At 37.2% G+C, this 24,219-nt stretch overlaps 1 long non-coding RNA gene across 1 annotated transcript; it reads left to right on the top strand.

The window, feature by feature from the left end:
- Positions 1-602: 602 nt before the first annotated feature.
- Positions 603-13,527, top strand: LOC117095640. Its single transcript, XR_004442118.1, has 3 exons — positions 603-732; positions 8,208-8,494; positions 13,227-13,527. It is a non-coding gene; the product is annotated as an uncharacterized LOC117095640 (long non-coding RNA).
- The last annotated feature ends 10,692 nt before the right edge of the window (positions 13,528-24,219 follow it).

Raw genomic sequence — 24,219 nt, 5'->3', positions numbered from 1 at the left:
ATCTTGTCTGCCTGCCTTATTTCAGCAAGATTGTCTTCAAGCTCTGATATTCTCTCTTACATTTGGTTGATTCAGCTATTGATACTTATGTTTGCATCACAAAGTTATCCTGCTATGTTTTTCAGCTCCATTAAGTCATTCATGTTCCTCTTGAAACTGGTTATTCTAGTTAATAACTCCTGCAATCTTTTATCATGGTTCTTAGCTTCTTTACATTGGATTAGAACATAATACTTTAACTCAGCGAAATTTATTATTACCCACTTTCTGAAGCCACTTCTGTCAGTTCATCCATCTCAGCTTCAGCCCTATTTAGTGCCCTTGCTGTAGAAGTGTTGTGATGATTTGGAGGAAAAGAGGCATTCTGGCTTTTGGAATTTTCAGCATTTTTGTACTGTTTCTTTCTTATCTTTGTCGATTCATCTACCTTTGATCTTTGAGGCTGGCTGTTGCCCTTTGGATTTCTGTGGGGTCACAGAAATCCAAAGTGGGGTTTTTATGGGTTCTTTTTTGTTGATGTGGTTGTTGTTGTTGCTTTCTGTTTGTTTTTCTTCTAACAGGCCCCTCTTCTGCAAGTCTGCTGCAGTTTGCTGGGGGTTCATTCCAGACCCTGTTCACCTGGGTATCACGAGTGGAAGCTGCAGAACAGCAAAGATTGCCACCTGCTTCTTCTGCAGAAGCTTGTCCCGGAAGGGCACAGACCTGATGCCAGCTGGAGCTCTCCTGTATGAGGTATCTGTCGACCCCTGTTGGGAAGTCTCACCCAGTCAGGAGGCATGGGATCAGGGACCCACTTGAGGAGGCAGTCTGTCCTTTAGCAGAGCTGGTGTGCTATGCTGGGGGACTCTCCCTCATCAGAATCAGCAGGTCTTTTCAGAGCCAGCAGGCAGGAAAGATTAAGCCCTTTGAACCTGAGGCCACAACTGCACCTCCCCACAGGTATTCTGTCTGAGGGAGATGAGAATTCTGTCTGTAAGCCCCTGGAGCTGCTGGACTTCCTCCTTCCAGGTATGAAGGATCTAGAGAAGCAGTCTGTCCACAGCCATTTTGCTGTGCTGTACGGAATTCCACCCAGTCCAAACCTCCCAGTCTCCTTAGCACTGTCAGATGAAAAACGGTGACTAGAGCCAGAGTAATGGTGGTCACCCCTCCTCCTGGGAGCTTGGAAATCCCAGGAAGACTCCAGATTGCTGTGCTGGCAGTGAGAATTTCAAGCCAGTGGTTCTTAGCTTGTTGGGCTCTGTAGGGGTGGGACCCACTTAGCGAGACTGCTTGGCTCCCTGGCTTCAGCCCCCTTTCCACGAGAGTGGATGGTTCTCTTGTCTCGCTGGAGTTTCAGGTGCCACTGCAGTATGTAAAAACTCCTGCAGCTCAGTGCCTGCCTGAATGGCCACCTGGTTTTGTGCTTGAGACCTAGGGCCCTGGTAGGGTAGGCTCATGAGGGAATCTCCTGATCCGTGGATTGCAAAAATCCGTGGAAAAATCATGGTACTCCTGGTGGGTATCACAGTCCCTCACTGCTTTCCTTGGTTTGAGGAGAGGTCCCCCCATGTATGCACTTTAGTTCTGTGTGCCTAGTTTAATGTTTTGTTTGATCTGCATACTTGGGTTAATATGTTTGTGAATACTCTGATTTTGGTTTGGTTATGTGCATCTATAAATGGTTTGGCTCTTATTAATTGTTTCTGAAAATAGTCCAAGAGCAAAAATAAACATTCTAAATGTTAGGCACAGTGTGGCTAATTAAAAGCCACTAGGGCAGTTACCACCATCTAAAATAACCCAAACTTCTGATATTTTCTGGCAGGATTTATAAGATTTTCTCTGATCTTGAGTGGTTAATAAAAAATAAATGAGATTCTCAAACATTAACACATGCCAAGTTTTCCAAAACTCCAGTTGGGTATATGTTATAGCCTATTCTCATAATCATTTTTTAATTGATGTGAAAATTACATCAAGGAAAAATCAGAGAGCTCAAATGTCATTATTCAAACTTGGTTAGCTTATTAGAAAACTGCAAACAAACTACAGAGTTTAAGAAGTAGAAACTTGTAAGTTATCTTTCTTAATTTTTTAAATAGGGACAGGGTATCAGGCTGTAGTACAGTAGTGCGATTATAGCGTGAAGTAGAGAGGACCATATATTGTACCCTACCCAAGTCTTGTCACATCTCAGATTTAGTTTTTATTATCCCATCTGACTAGTAAATGGCCATGGGGACAATTGACTTACCTATGACAATAACAGCAGAGGCTGACCAGTAAGTTGTGGCTCATGGAAAATAGAACCATCATGCATATTAATTAATTGTGAATTTAATTGTGAAATGTAAATGTTTTCTAAGTCCCATATTAAGTCTTGGATTTCACAAGACTATAAACTCTTTGAGGTCAGGAACTAATTGTGATGGTAGGTATGCAACATAATGCTCAACATATGTTTTATTCCCAAATTAATATTCTTCTTTTATTCATAGATACACATACTGGTCAAATATAATGTGTAATTTATTGATAAATATGGTAATTGGTAAAATGCATTGGAAATGAATGGATATTATTCTTGCTACTAAGCACATAATTAATTTGACATTAGAGATATACTGAATATCAATACTATTCATTAGGATTTTCTATGTATATAGTCATATAGTCTCATAATACATTTGTATTTCTTTCTTTTCAACCTTTATTACTTTGCTTCTTTTTAACAACCTTATTTCTTCAGCAGGACCTACATATGATATTAATAAGAAGTGGTGAAAGTAGACATCTTTGATCTGGGAAAGTGTTCACTATTTCACCATTAAGAAATATGTTAGCTGTAGGTTTCTTTGCAGATGCCTGTTGTAAGATTGATTTAGTTACTCTGTAGTTATAGTTTGCTAAGAAATTTTTTAAAATCCTGAATTGATGTTAAATTTTGTCAACGTTTTCTGCATACACTGAGATGTTCATAAGATACCACTAATCAACACCACTAAATTTATTAACATAGTGTATCAGGGATACCTTATGTGCATGACTATAAAGGCTAGTTTTGGTAAGATAATAGAACCAACATAGACACTAATCATATCTACAAACAATATATTGTTGTTTTATAATTTGCATGCAAGCAATCTTATCAAGGGTGTGAGCAGAAAAATTCCTGGAGGAGCTAATCAGAATACGGGAGTATGAGATCTCTTATCTTACACTCCATGGCAATTGCTCCCACTGAAACATGCACAGTATGCTGTCTCTCTTCTGTTGTCCTTCTGGAAGGTCTAGTTTTCGGAATTTGCTCTCATGAGGGATTTCTTATTGGATTCAATCTAGAGCAATGGCCTAGGAAGCTACCAGGGAGAAAGCATCCATTTGATATATTTTTAAAAGGGCCCCGAGTCTTTATCCCCCCAAGGCACTGCTATTTACTATGGTCTGAATGTTCGTTCCCCCAAATTTATATGTTGAAATCCTAATCCCTAAGGTGATGATATTAGGACGGCGGGGAGGTGTGTGCTGTGGGAGGTGATTAGGTCATGGGTACATAGCTTTTATGAATGGGATCAATGCCCTCATAAGAGAGGTCTGAGAGTGATCTCTCACCCTTTTAACCAGGTGAAGACACAGTAAGAAGATGCTGTGTATGTTAGTCTATTTTCGCATTGCTATAAAGAACTACCTGAGACTGGGTAATTTATAAACAGAAGAGGTCTGACTCACGTTTCTGTATGGCTGGGGAAGCCTCAGGAAACTTACAATCATGGCAGAAGGCGAAGGGGAAGCAGGCACCTTCTTCACAAGGCAGCAGGAGAGAGAGTGATGGAGGAGCTGCTGAACACTTTTAAACAATCAAATCATATGAGAACTCACAATCACGAGAACAGCATGGGGAAACTGCCCCCATGATCCAATCACCTCCCACCAGGTCCCTCCCTTGATGTAGGATTACAATTTGAGATGAGATTTTGGGGGGACGGAGAGCCAAACCATATCACTGTGTATGAGCCACAAATTCAGCCTTCACCAAACACTGAATCTGCTGGCAACAGAAGGCTTTATGCTTCATAGCCTCTAGAACTTTGAGAAATAAATTTATGTTGTTTATAAGCCACTTAGTTTATGGTACTTTGTTATAGCAGCCCAAATGGCCTAAGGCATTAATGGACCATCATAGGCACTCACCTAAGGGCTTTTACCTCTACCCCAAAGGAATATGCGTGTCAAGGAGAATGAATGTGTATAAATAACAACATTTGGTCCACAAAAATCAAAATATTATATTTTGGAGATTTGTTTGTTATGGTAGGATAATCTTGTAATATAAGTAATTTGAGAAGGCTACCATTGATCAGTTTTCTGTTTATTACAAGGAAATCAGTAGAGTAAATGCAAAAATCAGTAGCTTACTGTAAATCTTAGATACCTACTACTTTGGTAAAAGTAAATAAGTGTTGCTATTAGGATAGCTTCTGTTTCTTTTTGATTATTTCAACTGCTCAGGAAGTTGTATGTTCTTGTGTAAACCTTTGCTACAGTTCCTCCCCTTCAGTGCCTGTAGTAAGAAGCATCCATCCTGAACTTTTTGACTTTTTGTTTGTCTGTTTCCTATTTTTAATAAAATGTATTTACTTGGTTTCCTATTTATATGCATTCCTGTAAAATGACAGAAGACAATCAGATAACCAAAGCTGCTTTATTTATAGTTAGAAAAATCTTAACATAGGCTCTTTATGTACCTAAATGTTAGAAAAGAAAATAATGAAAATATCATAAACCCTAGGAGGTAGCTAATTCTGTTAATATAATAATTCGTGTATAAATAGTGCATAATGTGCAAAACAGGCTTTTAAAATTAGAATTAGTCTAATGATGGTTCAACTTCCTCATCTGTGAAACCGGCATAATGATAATATCTCTCCTGTAAGTTTGCCATAGCAATACGAGATGACACATAAAAAGCTTTTCTAGTGTTGTGCCATGGTAAATACTGAGTAAACATTAGTCGTATTATAATTATTTATAGACATTTAGCAGTTTAAGAATATGTAGATTGAAGTAAAGGGATCAGAGTGTAAACCTTTTTTGAAGTTAAAACATAAGGAAAAAAAAACTAATTCCTAAAAGTAAACTTTTACAGTAGTAGTTTTTTCATCCTTTGTACTTAGTACTACCCCTTTGGGCAGTATATAATGTGTTGTATTACATGTTTCAAGAGTACTTTATAGCGTCCATTGGTCATATTTCATTAACAAAGGTATAGTTTTACAAAAAGAAACTCTAACTTGAGAGAACATGAGAGGCAAGGTCATAAGGAAGAGCAGGACCCCCCATAAATCAATTAAGGGTGATAGCTGGGCACACGGGAACCAGAGGGGAGAGAGAGTGATGGTCTCTGCAGTGCAGGCTAAAACACTTCCAAGAACTAAGTAATCCACATTTCAACATTCTCAAATAGTACATACTAATTTTTATAAATGTCAGCTTGATGAATGCCTTTGTTACAAAACAAAAATCCCTAGACTGTCATGATGAAGGTACGAAACACAAGGAATTGATAAAGTCCAAATCCACATGGGGTAGATAGACACGTAATCATAATAAGACCATACAGTATGACTAAGATGCTTTGACAGCTTGGAGAAAGATACCAAGTTTTGCTTGGGGGCTTTGGCAAGGACTGCATGTAGGAGGTGACACTGCATTAGATTGTAAAGCCTAAGTAGAAGTCATGGAGTAGTAAATTGGGGGCTCTGGGAAAATTAATGTTTACTAAACTTGTCCTACATGTTGTCTTGCGGTATTGTGGTCAGTGTTTCATGAATATTGCCTTACTTGAACCCTGTGATCATCATATGGCTGGATATCTTATCCCGATTTTACTGGTTTTGAAATTAATGGTCATAAATAACAAAGGCTCAAGTTTACACAGTTTGATAGAGGCAGATGTGACCTCTGAATCAATGGTTGCATGACTGCATGTTTCTTCTACTTCAAAACACTGCTCTGAGAACATTCTAGGAAAAGAGCCTAGAGTAGCAAAGTTATGTCATTTTGGAAAAAATGGCAAACTGAAGAATGAGTAAGTAGGTCAGTGTCACTAAAGCATGTAGTTATAGGAAAGGAAGAAGGTGCTGCAAAGAAATGAAGTTGAAGGATTTTCTCATATTCCATTCTCTGTAAGGCTTGTTCTTTAATTTCAGGATTTATATTCACTCGCACCTACTTACTTATTTAACCAACGCCTTCTCTTTTCATACACACCATCCACACATCATATCATCCAGCTACAATCTCATGTTTATAGGTTTATTCTCTTTTTTCTCTTTTAGTCTTACTATCATCTTTGTCTTTATGAAAGAATTATCCTAGTCATAGAGGTTTTTATCCCAGTATTTACATTAAAAAGTATAGGCACTCTGTTTCCCAGACTCCATCTCATAATGTTGAACTTAAGAATGAACCTTAAATTAACCAATTGTAACTGATCTGTAGGCATTCATGTCTCTTAGAAGCCAACTTTTAAAATTTGATTTACGTTTCTGTTGAAAAGAATTCTGGTCAAAGTAAATTAAAGCCCAAACTTTCTAGTTCAAAATTCATTGGCCTATTTTTCAGCAGTGGTGTTCCATTTCACATAAAGATGGTTTGAGTGGCTCTAGTCCTGATCTAGGCTGGTTATTGAAAGTCCCATGACATCGTTTTAAGAAGAGCTGGAAGTGTCAATCCTAGAGTTTTGGTCAAACTCCAGGTTAGATCATTAGGTTCAGACTCTTAAATCCTCTCTGTGGCTTCTGATGGTATTCTGGCTTGTTTTCTCAGACTTCTCCTTGATGATTGAGAAGCTCTCTTCAATAGTCAAGTGCATGCATATACTTGTCTTTGGTACGAAGATCCAAGTGAGCAAATCTATAGATTAGGGAGAGTCCCACAAAATTCTCTTATTGTAATAAGAGAGGAGTCTCTGGGAATCCTTTTGTTCTGGCAATCTATTGCTATGTAACAAATCACCCCAAAACTTAGTGGTTTCAGATAATGACAAAGTTTATTTTACTTGAGTTTCTGCAATCTATGTGAGGTTCGTGTAGACAAATATTTCTGCTCTACTTGGCATCAATTGTATTATTCCAAAACTTGGGGACTGGAATCATCTGTGGCCCAATCACTTGCATGTCTGGCAGATGATGCTAGCTGTTGGCTGGGACCTCTGGTGGAGCCTTTGGTCAAAACATCTCGACATGGCCTTTCTGTTTGGCCACTTGGGTTTCTCACAGCTTGGCTGTTGTGTTTTATGTGTGATTATCCTGAGAGGGAGTGAAGTTGAAGCTGAATCATCTTTTTTTCTAACTTAGCCTTGGGAATTATGCGAACACAACTTCTGCAACATTCTGTTCATTTGGAGTCATTATGTTCCATCCATATTCGGGGAAAGGGAATTACATGTTACCTTTTGAAAGACAGCATGTCAAAAAACTTGTGGATATATTTTAAAACACTGCATTTACTTTCTCGTCTCTACTTAAAATGAGAAAATGGAACATCAGAGAGTGGCAGAGCTGTGATTAGATCTCAGGCTGTCTGACTTTGAATTGATTTTTTTTCTCAATGTTAAATGTATTTGTGAACATTTTAAATTTCTTTTATGATAAAGAACTTACACTATTTTGTTGAAATTAGGCATTGTCAAATCATGATCTATAGGCCAAATCTGTACTGTTTGTTTTTGTAAGTAAAGTTTTATTGTGACACAGCCATCTTTTAAAATTTCTATATTTTCTATGGCTGCTTGTTATTCAATATTGCAAGCAGAATAGTTGCAATAAAGACTTTATGGGCTACAAATCCTAAAATATTTACTATTAGGCACTTTACAGAAAATACAGGCCAACCCCTGCTTTAGATTGTCAGTCTATTGTACACATGATTTCTGAGCTTGAGGAGATGGGCCACTGGCTTAGTGCTAATGGAACAGCAGGGTACTAGACTGATGGAATTCTAAAACTACTGACCTTTGGTCCCAGAGACCAAAGCGTCTGGATAGTTGGACTACATATACCAAGTTATATAAAATGCAAAAGAGGTTTATAAAAACCACATTTGTTTTGTCAGTCGGGGTTCAATCAGAAGAACCAGCAGGGATTATCCACAGAGACTTGACCTTTTGCAATTTTGGGAGGCGATTCAATAATAATATGGGAGGCTCTTTTCTTCTCTATCAGCCTGAAGTCATCACAGCAGCCATTTAAGAAGGAAACCACGGACAAAGTGGAACCTGACAGTCTGAGCTAGAACCCAGGAGGAAAAACTGGGACTTTCTGGATGAGTTGGCTTATGAAGATGAACTGGAACCCATGTCCACCTCTTACTAAGAAATAACCCTTGATAACATGGGTGTCCTGTAGAAGCCAGTCCCCTTTTTTATTCGCCTGGCCCAAGAGATGCTGAAGAAGGAGCTACAGCAGGAACAGGGGATTATACAGGAATGAAACTGAATGTTGCCACCAAGGTAAGTTGGCAGGTAGAACTTGACTGTGTAGTTACTGTATCTCATACCCAGCTCCAACCTCTGGAGTATAAAAATAATCCAATGCGACTTCACTTCTGTCTTGTAAATCTCACACCAGGTGCTTCTTGAGGCCCATACTCGCAAGAATCATGTGGGGAAGATAATATGAGAAATGGAGATCATCCAATTGACAAAATACACATCTGTCACATCATGAAAATATTGCTATATACAGGGAGCTCCATGTCTTATTGAATAATGTTCTATAGACATCTCAGAGTCTGTACATACTCACCAAACTGACCCTGATCTTCTGTATCCCATGCTTGATGATAATACCACATCAACTCAGTTGTCCAGGCCAGGGACCTGGTAATATTTGAAGAGTTTTCTTTGTTCTCCAGCCAGTTGTCTCAAGTGCCAATTCTATCTCTTAAGTGTGTATCTGATTGATTCCTTCCTTGCTACTGCTCCTACTTTAGCCATCGCCACTCCCCATGAGATTACTGCATTGACATGATGGGGCTTTCCTGGTTACTAATCTTAAACTCCTTCAGTCAACTTCCCCACTACTCTCTGAGTAGAAAGTCTAAAATACAGATATCATGACCTCCCCCCAACCACCACCCTGAAAGTCATTTTATGTCTCCTTATATTATTGAACACAATGTCTCAATTGAACATGGTATACAAAGCCATCCATAATCTGAACAACATCCTCTCTCTCCATTCTCTCACATTTAGATTATATCCTGGCCCACGCTATCCTTTCATAATCTACCAACACTCCATATTCTTTCACATCCCCATAGTTCGAATGTGCTGTTTAATCTGTCTTCTCCAAGCATTTGTACTTCCTGCCAAACACACATACTTTCTTCTCCAGAATAACTCATATTCATTCTTGAAGACTTGATTCAAGTTTTTTCTCCTCTAGGTGCCTTCTACAAACCTTCTTTCCTCTGCTCCAATTTGGGAAGTGCTGTTCCCTCTATACTCTCATCAACCATAGCAGCCTAGCCTCCGTCTGTTTTAGATTTGTCATACCTTGTTATAATTAACTGTAGGTTTATTAATAATGATAGTAATGATAATTATGGTATCTGTAGGTAATTGAATATAAACCTCTGTGTTAAAGTTGTACCAGAAAGCCATGCTTGGAGTCCAAAGCGTCAAGGTGGCTCTTCTTATCAGAGACTCGGGGGAGACTTGGACAGGAAGGATATTTTTTGGCAAAGCTAACTGGCAGTCCCCATAGGCTGTTTCTGGTTTGGATGATGCCCTTGCATGAGAGTTTGGTGCTTGATTGGATCACACCTTTTGGTGCTGGCCCTGTCATCAGACTATGGGAGGATCACAGATAGCACCGCAATCCTGCCATTCAACACTGCCCCATTGTGCTCAAATACAAGCTTATCGCCTGTGCTGGGATATGTTCTTTCTTCAAAGACCCCTTGGTCCATTACATGCGCTGACTGCCAGTGGCCTACCTTCCTTCTGGGCACCGTAAACAATATAATTTAATTCTTAAAGCAAACCCATTAAGTGGGTAGCGTTATCATCTCTATTTTAAATGTGAAAACTGGCCAGAGTTGACATAATTTGCCTACAGTTACATGCCTAAGAAGAGAGGCTCAAACTTGACTTTTAACTCTGTGTCATTAGTACCTCAAACAGAGTCTGGCTAATAGGAGGCACTCATTAAATATTTACAAAGTTTTGGTTAAATAGGAATAAGTTTTTTATATCAATTGCACAGCATGGTGACAATAGTTAATGTAATGTATATTTCAAAATTGCTATGAGAGTGGATTTTAATATTCATAGCACATGCAAACAACATAAGTATGTGAGGTTATGGATATGTTAATTAGTTTGATTTAATCATTCTATAATGTACACATACATCAAAACATCACATTGTACCCTATACATATATATAATTATTTTTTATCAATTAAAAAACTTTAAAAAGATTAATGAATGAACAAGTCAGTGAATGTTAATTTCAATCTTTTAACATGGTCCTTAGGTTTTAATACCTTAAATCAGAAAAAGGCCTTCAAGCTGGTAATACTAGTCTTTATAAAAACCTGGTGGAAGACATATTTTTGGCAGGCAGACCATTCAACTATCTTGGATTACACCATACAGAGTGTGCACTCTAAGTTCATATGAAGGGCCACCCTTCCAGGAACTGAGACTTTTGTTCTCAAAACGTCCCAAACACTGATGATTACTGCCAGTTCTGGCTGAATTACAATGTCATTACTTAATCCAAATGTCCAAACCATAGCCACATTTTATGGTGAATGAATAATAAAATGATTGATATTTTAGATATTACCAAAATATAAATTGCATTAAAAATTTAAGAACACAAAACTGCTTTAACAATTGAAAAAGATAAAAGTACAAATTAGGAAAATGAAATAAAACATATCTTAAACATAGTGTTAGGAAGATGTTATAAGAGAAAGAATGGGAAATCAGTTTTCATCCATTAGAATGGCTAAACTCAAAAAGAAGGTATGCCGCACACATCGATTGTTCTTTTCTGCCACCTGGCACCCAAACTCTCTCTGTATAGTTTGATGAATTCATACCTTAAGAGTTTTGGTGGGAAGCACAGACTACCTCCTACCAAAAAAGTTGAAAACTTTTAGATGCTACATTTTACAGTTTCCTGTGTAGTATGATTTAGACTCCTTCAAGTAATATGAGAAACAGACATGGTACCTTTGATGGAAAAGCAAACTTTTTTCTTACTCTCTATTCTCAACACTGCACTTCACTTTGGTCACCAAAATTGGTGTGAGTTTTTCCCAGACACCAGACAGTTCTCTAGTGGACACCAGCTTGGAGTCCTCTAATTCACCCAGCTATCTACTTGGAATTAGTGGCTGATTTCATAGGTGGAAGGCTCAGTTCCTCAAGACTCCCCCCAACTTCAGATGCCAATCACATGCTCCAGGCTTTGGCCTGTGCTTCTGAACAACCAGCTATAAATTGGGGTTTCCATGACCTCCTTCTTGGGTTCAATTAATTTGCTATAGTGGTTCACATAACTCAGGGAAACATTTTATTTACATTTATCCATTTTTTATAAAAAATACTACAAAGCAAACAGATGATCTGCCAGGTGGAAGAAGTGCATAGGCAAATGTATGTGGAAAGAGGTACAGAGCTTCCATGCCTCTCTGGGTGCATCATCCTCCAGGAACTACCACTTATTCAGCAGTCTAGAAGCTCTCTGCACCGTGATCTTTAGTTTTTTATGGATGCTTCAGTACATAGGCATGATTAGTTAAATCACTGACTGTTGGTGGCCAGCTCTACCTTTTGCCCTTCTCCCCTCCTCAGAGATTGGGGGCTGAGATTGAAAGTTCCAACACTCTAATCACATGATTTGTTCTTCTAGCAGCCAACCAACCCCAATCATGAAGCTATGCAGCTACCCACCAAGAGTCACCTCATTAGAACAGAGGATGGTTCTATCGCCTAGGAAATTCCAAGGGATTTAGAAGTTCTTTGTCAGACACTCTTAGCACTCAGGAAATTATAAAGGTCTTAGGAGCTCTGTGCCAAAACTGGGCTCAAAGACCAAATATTAGAGCAAAAGATTATCTTAGCATCCCTATCTATGAGGATATTAGGAGCTCTGTCTCAGGAACCAGGTGCAGATACCAAATATATATTTCACAATATCACAGTAAGAAATTCTCAGCCAGGCGCAGTGGCTCATACCTGTAATCCCAGCACTTTGGGAGGCCAAGGCAGGCAGATCACCTGAGATCAGGAGTTTGAGACCAGCCTGGCCAACATGGCGAAAACCCATCTCTACTAAAAATACAAAAATTGGCTGGGCGTGGTGGTGCATGCCTGTAATCCCAGCTACTTGGGAGGCTGAGGCAGGAGAATAGGTTGCAGTGAGCCAAGATTGTGCCATTGCACTCCAGCCTGGGCAAGAGAGCAAGACTCTGTCTCAAAAAAAAAAAAAAAAAAAAAAAAAAGAAAAAAAAATTCTCAAGGCAGTTAGTTACTGCAAGTTTAATTTGTTTGGTGCAGAATTGGTAGTAGTGTCAATTTTTATTTCCCATGATTTTGAAATGGTCTCAAGTTTGTTTTGTCATTAAGTTAATTTATTAAAAATTGAGAAAATAAAGGCTGGGCACAGTGGCTCATGCCTGTAGTCTCAGCACTTTGGGAGGCTGAGGTGGGCAGATCATGAGGTCAAGAGATTGAGACCATCCTGGCAAACATGTTGAAACCCTAAAACTTCAAAAATTAGCTGGGTGTGGTGGTGCGCACCTGTAGTCGCAGCTACTTGGGAGCCTGAAACAGGAGGATCGCTTGAACTGGGGAGGCAGAGGTTGCAGTGAGCTGAGATTGCGCCACTGCGCTCCATCCTGGTGACAGAATGAGATTCTGTATTAAAAAAACACACAAAAAAAATTGAAAAAATAATACTTGTATATGTTCCTGGGGTATGTGGTGATGCTTCCATTCACATAGTGCATAGTAATCAGATCAGGGTAATTAGCATATTCATCATCTCAAACGTGTATTTTCTGATCACTTTTATGCCATGGCTTGACTGTTGTTCTGACTATTTGTCCCTAAATCTGGTTCTTCAGCTTCCCCAATGATTCTGTGAGTTACTGATCATCCTTTAACAGCCTTTTTATGATTAAATCACCCAGGATAGTCTCTGCTGCTTACATCTTCACAGGAAGAAGAGATCTCTAGACATGGAGCAGCCATCTTGTGGATATGAGGGAAGAGCCAAATAGACTCCAAATTGGTTAACACAGAGAACTAAAACTATGGAGCTACTGAATGAACCAGCTATGGAATTGCCTATATGTGGACATTCAGATGGACATACCAGATAAAATTCTGGACTGGTAAGAGTGTGGGGAAATTGTCAGTCTTAAGCAGTGCTGATAGAGGTGTGAATTGGTAAAACAATTTGAAAAGTAAGTTGCTAGATTTTTACAAAATTTAAAAAAAATGTATTCTCTGACCCAGTATTATCTTTTTTGGGAATCTATTTTACAGATTAAAAAAGCACTAGATTGTTGTGTACAAAATACATATATGTCATATACAGTTATATATATGTCATATATATTCATATACATAATTATGTGTCGATTAAAATACCTGAAGGGATGGTCATTATAAAGGGTATCATCCAATTTTTAAAGAAGACAGGAATAAAAACTTTCCCTCTGTGCTTTTTTTGGGGATCTATTTGTATGGAGTAGGTAAACACATGGAAAGATAAATATCAAACTGTTGCCCTTGGTTACTTCAAGGGCGTGAGTTTATAACAAGAAAGTGGAAGCAGATAACATTAAAGTTTTCCTTATATGACTCAGTATTATTTGAGTCATTTCAATAAGCATGCATTATTTTTTACGTAAAAAAACATCCGGAGTGGAAAAGCTTTTTCTGAACACTATCATTATGTCATGCTAATAAGTGAGTTTTGGGAAGCAGCATAGTCCAGTGGTTATGAACACAAGATTGGAGTAACTTCTGGATTTAAATACTGGCCTTTTACTAATGGTGAAGCTTGAGCAGAATACTTTCTCTTTAAGTATGGCTGTCCTCATTTACAAATGGAGATGATGATATCTGTTCATCCCCTGCCTTCTACTGCCTGCTGTAGGACAATTTCCCACTCATTTCAGCAATCCTTCAGTGAAGAGAGGGGCCACAAAGGCAAGGGAATGTGAGCTAATGGGCACTATAGCAATTTTCTAAAGACTTTATTTTTTTTGGAGCAATTTTAGGTTCACAGAAAAACTAAGAGGCAGGTGCAGAGATTTCCCATATGCTTCCTGCCTGACATGCGTGGTCTCCTGCATTAACAACATCCCCCACCAGAGTGGTACATTTGTTATAATTGGTAAACCTGTATCAACACATCACAATCACCCAAAGTCCATAGTTAATATTAGGGTTTACTCTTGGTGTTGTGCATTCTATGAATTTGGGCAATTGTATAGAGACATGTATCTATTATCATAGTAACCTATTTCCACTGCTTTAAAAACTCTGTATCTGCCTATCAACCCTCCCAAACCATCATAGTAACCTATTTCATGAGAGGCCTACAGCCTATTACCTTGCTGTGTGGAAGGAAAACTCTCTTGACATAGAACAGCAATTCTCTTCTCTTAGTTAGCCTTGGAGTAAGTGCAGAGAAGTTAGCAAATTTAGATGCTTGAAATCTGAACTTGTTATAACCCTGAAAAAAAATCACACAAGAAAAGCACACAAGACTGCCATTCCTTGTGCTAGCAATTTTCTTCATTTGCTGCATATCCATGAGGAATGGAGAAGTGTCTTTCTTTTTGCCTCTGTCTGAGGAATATATACACCATACCTTATTTAGTTCAAGTATTTGATTTAATTCATAGGTATAACCTCATAAAGATAGTTTTTCATCCACCCTACCTAAGCCTAAAATATGTATCCAATACGGCGTCCATTAGGATTCTAGTGCTGCTGTAACAAAATGCCACAAACTGGGTGGCTTAAACAACAGAAATGTATTGCCTCACAGCTCCGGAGGCTCAAAGCCAAGATGAAGGTGCCAGCAGGGTTGCTTTCTTCTGAAGGATCTGAGGGAGAATGTTTCTTGCCTCTCTCTGCTTCTGGTGATTTTCTGTCAATCTTTGGTGTTCCTTGGCTTGTAGACACATCAGTGTAATTTCTACCTTCATCTTCACATGGTGTTCTCCTTATATGTGTGCCTGTGTCCACATTTCCCCTTTACAGACACCAGTCACATTGGATTAGAAACCCACCTCACTCAAGTATGACCTTGACTTGACTAATTACATCTTCAGCAACCCTTACTCCAAACAGTGTCACGTTGTGAGGCACTACAGGACAGGATCCCAGCATATGACTTCTTGGGAGACACCATTCAGCCCACAACAGTGTGTTAAAAAGAATCAAAGAAATAATGTGCATAAGTTGTTTAGCACAACGTAAACTATTTGGTAGATGTTATTAGCATTTTATACAGTCAGTCCCAATATTTTGTCACTTGACATTTAGCTGTTTCACTCATTTAATCTGATAAAGAACTGTTCTTTCCTTCTACTATGTTGACTTAATCATTTGATGATATTTCGCCACATCAAGCATACTTCTTCAGGGATGATGAGAATCTATGTTGGAATGTTGTTTTAAGTTGTGGACCTCAGCCAAGCATTATTTCATCAAAAGACTCATGTTGGTGGCTATAAAGATGGAAAAAATAGATACTGAGAAATCCAAAAGTGGGGAGGGTGGAAAGGGGGACAAGAGTTGAAAAACTACCTATTGGATACTATGTTCACTATTTGGGTGATGGGATCTCTAGAAGCCTAAATCCCTGCATTGTGCAATACACCCATGTAACAAGCCTGCATATGTACCCTATGAATTTATAATTTAAAATAGATAAATAAATAAATAAATAGATTTCTTTTTTACACACACACACAGAAGAGGCTCAAGTTGGGACTGACATATCAGCAAGACATAGTGTCTTCTCAATCCTAGCCAGCCCCAGATGTAGCATTCAAATAAAAACAAAAACGAAAACAAAAACATGTCTTTGTTCCTGCATTAGTTCACTTAGGATTGTGGTATTGAGCATACATGGACATGTACATGGGAACAATAGGCACTGTGGACCACTAGACAGGGGAGGGAGCAAGGGGGATGTGGGTTGAAAAAACTACCCATTGGGTACTATGCTCACTGTGTGATTGCAATATACCCATTTAACAAACCTGCACGTGTACTCCCTGTGTCTACAATGAAAGTTGAAATTAAAAAATAATAATAATAACATGTCTCTAACTTCCCCAGTTTTAAACCTTGGAACTGTTAGCACAATTTGTCAGAGGATCTCACAGTTTCGAGAATAGAAAGAGTTCAAATGACATAGGATTTCGTTTCAAGTTCAGAGTTCAGCTTGAATCTATCACTGTGGACCACTCTTAGAAACTGGAGCCCTAGGGACATGAGTTCCTTGTGAATCAATGAATACTCATTGTATTGATACTCAGCCAACTTAACACATGGTCTTTAAGGATGACCTTCCTAAGATCTTCTGTTAAACATAGGTCTTTTTCAAAGTGATTTATTTCTTCATTGACCTTTCATACATCACACTGGAGAAGAATATACAAGTGACTCAGATGCATTAGTAACCACAATGGAAATAAAACTCTCTCTTAAAAATGATATTGTAAACATTCATTTAGAAGATCAGCAATCTAAAATGGTATTTCTGTTGGAAGTGGATTTCTGTGAAATCGTAACTGCTTTCTCCACCATTCCTTTTTCCATTTACTATCAGTATGTCAATATTATTTTGAAACTTTAGTCAACTGGACTACACTATAAATCCAAGTTTTCATTTTCCCTCACATTAACTTTTCTTCATCTCCCTTTTCAGCTATTAGTCATCATTGTCGATGCCAAAGTCCTTAGCACGTAGAGTTCAATTAGCTTGACAAAGTGTATTAGTTATGAAACAATTTGCACTTTATTTGCTGGCTATTGTTTTCAAACCAATCAGTTTAACTAAGTAACTTACATGAGTAAATAGGTAATAATGACTAGCAAATAACTGAAGCTCAGTGTATAGTTCTTTTGAAGTAGGCAAGTGTATTTTGGCTGTTGGACATTGAGTCCTCAGCAACTCTAGGCTCGCCATTCCTAAGCTTTTCTATTCTATAAACTTTCCTTCATTTCACATTAGCCATTCATGTGTGTGATTATACCTTGAAATTTCTCACCACTGGATCTGATTCTCTTAGGAAACTGAAAGCCAGAATTTTCCTACTTTAACAAAGGGACCTTTTGTTTCTATCACTCCAATTATCTTGGTCCTTTTTGCCTGTCCTTCAACCCTCACCATAATTGTCAAGTTCTTAACTCTGCTATGTTCTCCAGATCTAATATCTTTTGGTGGTTTTATGAAATTTATGGTAGATTTGTCATGACAACTCGACAATCTCAGTCTCTGAACCAATGTAACTAAACAAATTTTCCTATTCCTTGGCTTCTAAATAGGCTGGAGAAAAATCTATACCGTTGCTTTTCTGATTTACTATAAAGAATCATCAGAAGACAAACATAGTTTAATTTCAGGATTTAATAATCACTGTTCTATGGATACTTCACCAACATTATAAATGGGTGCTCTGGTTATTTGTAATACCTGTTCATAACATTTTCTATATGAACATTCTTGCAGCCATAGTCTTTAATGGAGAATTTGGACCTTCAGTTACTCATTTGCCCATATTTGGAGCAGCCCAAGAGTGAGTAAAATGTTGGCTCTGCCCAGAGTCACTACCTTGAATCAACTCTATGCAGTTATTGGATGAAAGTCTATCCAAGCCCAAGTCTTAGTTAGGTTCCTCATTTTAATAAGGGGATGTCAGTATCCCTGCAGGCCTATTTGATTGTCAAAGCATGATAATCTGCTAGCTATTCCCTACATGCCATGTATAACCTTCAGGTTTTAGCCAGAGAATATAACTTAAAATGCTTTGCCATGTAATTTTTATCAAAAACTCAGTTTGAATAATGTTATTCAGGGATAACTTACTAAAGAATTTGTAATCTACGTGTTTTTGAATGTATTTTAAATTCCATGCCTAGAGCATGCCAAATTAAACCTCATCTTTGTTTGCTTATACAGTTATTAAATATTTTTATAAAATTTATGTGTTAGAACTGTGCCTTTGGATTTATTTAGGGAGGTCACTTGCAATGTTGCTCACTCTACCACTTGGTGCCCTTTTCATGAGGACCCATGGAAGAAATTTCGTTTAGGTTTCTGTACTTGGAAAAAGCTTTTCTGAAGGAATGTCAGTTTCCTTCTCTGCTTTGTTAACTATTAATAGCATGCTTAGATTGTAAGTGTAGGACAGCTATATAGAATTTTATATTATGCAGTTTGGGATATAACTTTCACCTTGGGCATTATTTCACCTGCACTTATTTTCTCCTTGCCTCAATTTTCTCATCCTATTTTTTATACTATATATTCTTAAAATGTTGGTAAAAATCCTTTATAAAATTTAAGCAGAGACTAAATTTATAACTCAATAAGTAATGCACAAAAAGAATGACCTCTATCAATGTTTTTAGGAAAGATACATAGTTATAGTGTCTTTTAAAACGAGGCTATTCTGTTGGCCTTAAATGGCTAGTGGTCCCTCAAAACTGAGCTGAGAGTGGCCCCCAGCAGAGTGCCAGCAAGAAAGCCAGGTGTTAGTCCTACAGAGGTAAGTAATCGAATTCTGCCAACAACCCATCAGTGTGGAAGATGACCAGTAGTCTTGGAAAAGATGATAGTCCCCTCTGACTCCTTGATTTCAACCTAGTGAGACCCTAATAAGCACAGGATCCAGCTAACTTGTGCCAAGACTTCTGACCCATAGATATTGTAAGTGAGGATTAAGCTCTGACATTTTATCTTGGCCAAATTATTACCCAAGAGGTCTAGGGAGTTCATGCCCTACAAAACATAAATTCTCATTAGATGGGTTTTATTTGACCCTATATATCGTGACTTACTTTTCAATCTGACTCTGGCATAACATTATGAGACAAGAAAAAAATATTTAGCGCCAAAATGTATTTCCTTGCCATACCTTGAAATTGCCCTGCGAAGTCTCTTGTGGGAAAAATCCACTTTCTATAAAGAATCCCCTCCCCGCTTTGTTTTCCTTCCTTTCTTTGCAGATCCAGGAGATAATCAGCTAAGAGCCAGGCACCCTTTTAGGTCTGATAAGAAACATTTACAACTTGCTCTCTCTCTGAAGTCTGCTGAGAGCTTCCTCTGCACAATAAAACTTGGTCTCCACAATCCTTTATCATAACCTGGACATTCTTTTCCATTGATCCCAGATCTTCAGATAAACTCAACTAAATGTCAACCAGAAAATGTTTAAATTTACCTATAGCCTGGAAACCCCTGCTTTGAGTTGTCCTGACTTTCTGAACCAAACCAATGTCTTTATTCGATTTTGTCTCATGCCTCCCTAAATGTATTCAATTGACGTCTCATGCCTCCCTAACATATATAAAACCAAGCTGCACCCCGACCACCCTGGGCACCTGTTCTCAGGACCTCCTGAGGGCTGTGTCTTGGGCCATGGACACTCATATTTGGCTAAGAATAAATCTCTTCAAATATTTTACAGAGTTTGACTGTTTTTATCAACACAAGATAATAAATTTGTATTGTTTTGAGTTGCTAAGTTTGAGGTAATTTGTTATATAACAATGGGAAATTGATGAAGAACAAAACAACCCAAGTATACCAACATCATGATAAAGCCTAGTAAAGATATTGAACTTGAAAAGAAAAAATGTTGTTTGGACATTCAGCCTAACAGACTAATTAATAATGCAAATAAAATCAAGTCGTAGTTAAACTTGCTTATGTCAATGATTCTGTTCTTATAAGACCTACCTGCCCTCAAGAGAAATTATTTTCCAGATCTCAACACATTGGTGTTTTGTCAGCACCTAATTGACCTGGGGAGAGCAGAAAGCCTAACTCCAGCCTATGGTATTTTGTTATGGCAGGCTGAGCAGACTAATACAGACTTTAATATATAGACTAAAAGTAAAGGGATGGAGAAAGATATCCCTAGTCGAAATAAGGAAAGTAGGTATGTTAATCTAAGACAGCACTGACTTCAAAGCAAGGAAAATTATTAGGGATCAAGAGGGTCAATTCTTCAAGAAGGCATAATAATTCTTTATGTTTACATGCCTAAAAATAGAGTGTCAAAATATCTGAGACAAAAACATAGAACGGAAATAAGAAATAGATGGATCCACTATTATAGTTGGAGACTTCAATACTCCTCTATCATAAATGAACAGACCCAGTGACAGGTAATCAGTAAGGACATACTTGAACTCAACACCACCATTAGTCAACTGGATATATTATAAATGACATCTATAGAATACTTTATCTAACAACTGCAGAATACACATTCTTCTGAAACTCACATGGAACATTCAAAAGATATAACACAGTTTGAGCCATAAAGCACACCTCAACAAATTTAAAAGAATAGAAATTATACAATGTATGCTCTCAGAACCCAATGGAATTAATCTAGAAATTAATAACAGAAAGATATCTGAAAAATCTCAAAATACTTGGAAATTAAATGACACACTTCTAAATAATGCACGGATGAAAGATTAAGTCTTAGGATAAATTTTAAAGTATCTTGAACTAAATGAAAATGAAGATGTAACTTATCAAAATTTGTGAGATGCAGTGAAAGCAGTGATTATGGGGAAGTTTATAGCATTGCACACATATTTTAGAAGAGAAGAAAGATCAAAGATCAATAATCTAAGCTTCCACTTTCAAAATAGAAAAAGAAGAGCAAATTAAATTCAAAGTAAGCAGAAGAAAACAAATAATAAAAATTAGAGCAGAAATCAATAAAATTGAAAACAGTTAATCAATGAATAAAAATCAAGAAAACGAAAAGCTGGTTCTTTGAAAAAAAATCAGTATAATTGAGGAACTTCTAGCAAGGCTAAGAAAAAAATAAGAGAAAACACAAATTAGTAATATTAGAAATAAAAGAGGGATTATTATTACAGATTCCATGGACATAAAAAAGAAAACAGAATACCAGCAATAATTCTATGCCCATACATTGGATAACCTAGATGAAATGGACCAAATCCTCCATAGACATAATCTTTTTTAAAAATAAATTTTATTGTATATACTTAAGGTATGCCACATGTTTATAAATATATGTATAAATATATAGAACTAAACATATATATTTAGTAAATATACATATTTACCATACGTATTCACTATAGTATAGCACGGCATCTCTCTTGCTCCCTCTCATGCAATGTGACACGCCTGCTTCCTCTGTGCCTTCCACCACGAGTGGAAGCTCCCTGAAGCCCCACCAGTAGCAAATGCTGTTGCTATGCTTCTTGCACAGCCTACAGAACCATGAACCAAATAAACCTCTTTTCTTTATAAATTACCCATCCTCAAGTATTCCTTTGTGCAAAACAGACTAACACACTTCCAAAGCAGAAACCATCAGGCCCAGATGGATTCACTGAGGAATTCTACCAAACAGTTCAGCAAGAAATTATACCAGTTCTTTACAATCACTTTCAGAAGATCAAAGCAGAGGGAAGACTTCCTAATTCATTCTGTTGAGTCCAGCATTACTCTAATACCAAAGCCACACAAAGACATTGTATTGAAAGGAAAAACCTACAGACCATTATCTCTCGTTAACATAGATGCAAAATTCCTTGACAAATTATATCCAGTTACACGTTATGACAAAGAATTATTCACTAAAACCATGTGGGATTTATACTACTTATGCAAGGCTTGCTATGCAAGGCTTGTTTAGAAATTCAATTAATATATTCTAGTACATCAACAGACTAAAGAACCAAAATCACACAATCATATCAATAGATGCAGGAAAAGCATTTGACAAAATACAAAAGCAATTAATGAAAAATCATCAAACTAGGAATAGAAAAAGAAACTTCCTTAACTTAATAAAGAATATCTACAAAAACTCTATGGCTAGCCTTTTACTTAATGGTGAGAAAACAGAAACTTTCCCACTAAGAACAGGAACAAAAGAAGGATGTTCCCTCACAATCTCTTACTGGAAGTCCTAGCTTATATAGTAAGATTAAAAAAAAAGTGATATAAAAGGTATACAAATAAGGAAGGAAGAAATAAAACTGTCTTTGTTCTCAGATGACATAATTGTCTATGTAGACAATCTGAAAAAATTGACATAAATCTGGATCTAATAAATATATATAGCAAGTTTGCAGGACACAGATCAATATATAAAATCCAATCACTTTCTTAATATACGATGAACAAGTGAATATTAAATTACAAACACAACAAAATTTTCATTACTAGCCACTCCAAAGTGAAATACTTTAAGTGTAAATTTAACAAAATATGTTCAAGATCTATGTGAGGAAAACTACAAAACTCTGATTAAAAAATCACAGAAAAATTAGATAAATGAAGAGATAGCCCATGTTTGTGGATAGGAAGACTCAATATTTTCAAGATGTCAGTTCTTCCCACGTTGATCTATAGATTCAATGCAATGCCAGTGAAAACCTCAGCAAGTTACTTTTTAGATATTGACAAAATTATTCTAAAGTATATATAGAGATGCAAAAGACCCAGAATGGCAAACACAATATTGAAAGAGAAGAATTAAGTCAGAAGACTGACTCTACCTAACTTCAAAACTTACTATAAAGCTACAGTAATAAAAACAGTGTGGTACTAGCAAAATAATAGACAAATAGATTAATAGAATGGAATAGCCTAGAAACAGACCTACATAAATATAGCCAACTGATCTTCGACAAAGGAACAAAGGGAATCAATGAAACCAAACTAGTCTTTTCAGCAAATGGTGCTGGAACAGCTGGACATCTATATGCAAAAAGAGGAATCTAGGCACAGACCCTGTACTGTTTATAAAACTTAACAAAAAATGAGTGACAGACATAAATGTAAAACTAAAAACTATAAAAGTCCTAGAAGATAATATAAGAGAATATCCAAATGACCTTGGGTGTGGTAATGACTTTTTAGATACACAGCAAAGACAAGATCCATGAAAAAAATAACTGATTGGCTGGAGCTTATTAAAATCAAAATTTTCTTCTGTGTGAAAGACAATGTCAATAGAATGAAGAGACAAGCCACAGATAGAAAGATTTGCAAAAGACATAGCTGATAAAGGAATGTTATCCAAAATATACAAAGAACAAACTCAACAATAGCAATAAAATAACCCACAACCAATTAAAAATGAGCAAAAATCTTGTACAGATGCCCCATCAAGGAAGATATACAGGTGGCAAATAAGAATGAAAAAAATGGAAGTTGAGGCAGGAGAATCACTTGAACACTGGAGGTGGAGGTTGCAGTGAGCTGAGATTGTACCACTGCACTCCAGCCTGGGAGACACAGCAAGGCTGTGTCTAAAAAAAAAAAAGAAAAGAAAAGAAAAGAAAAAAATGGATCAACATTATTTTTCATTAGAGAATTGTAAATTAAAACAAAAAGAGAGAGAGAAGATACCCCTAATGGCTAAAATCCAAAACACTGATAATACAAAATGCTGGTGAGGTTGAGGAACAACAGGAACCCTGATTTATTGCTTGTGGGATGTGAAATGGTATTGCCATTTGGAAAACAGCTTAACAGTTTCTTGTAAAACTAAACATAATCTTATAATCCAGCAATCACTCCCTGGTATTTACTGAAATATGTAAAAATCTTATTCTACACAAAAATCTGCCCAAAGATGGTTATAGCAATCTTATTCGTAATTGCTAAAACTTGAATGCAACGGAGATGTCCTTCAGTAGGAGAAAGAATAAACAAACTGTGGTATATCCATAATGGAATATTATTCAGTGCTAAACAGAAATGAGCTGACAAACCATGAAGAGAAGTGGAGAAAATTTAAGTGCATATTATTAAATGAAAGAAATGTACATGAAGATGTTATATACTGTATGATTCCAACTATATGACATTTTGGAAAAGGAAGGATAGTGGCAGGGTGGGTGGGGGAAGATGGGGATGGTTAATGGGTACAAAAAGTAGTCAGAACGAA

Source organism: Trachypithecus francoisi, unplaced genomic scaffold (assembly GCF_009764315.1).
Source record: "Trachypithecus francoisi isolate TF-2019V2 unplaced genomic scaffold, Tfra_2.0 Lachesis_group14, whole genome shotgun sequence".
Taxonomy (NCBI): Eukaryota; Metazoa; Chordata; class Mammalia; order Primates; family Cercopithecidae; genus Trachypithecus; species Trachypithecus francoisi.
This window is presented reverse-complemented; position numbering and strand designations above follow the sequence as displayed.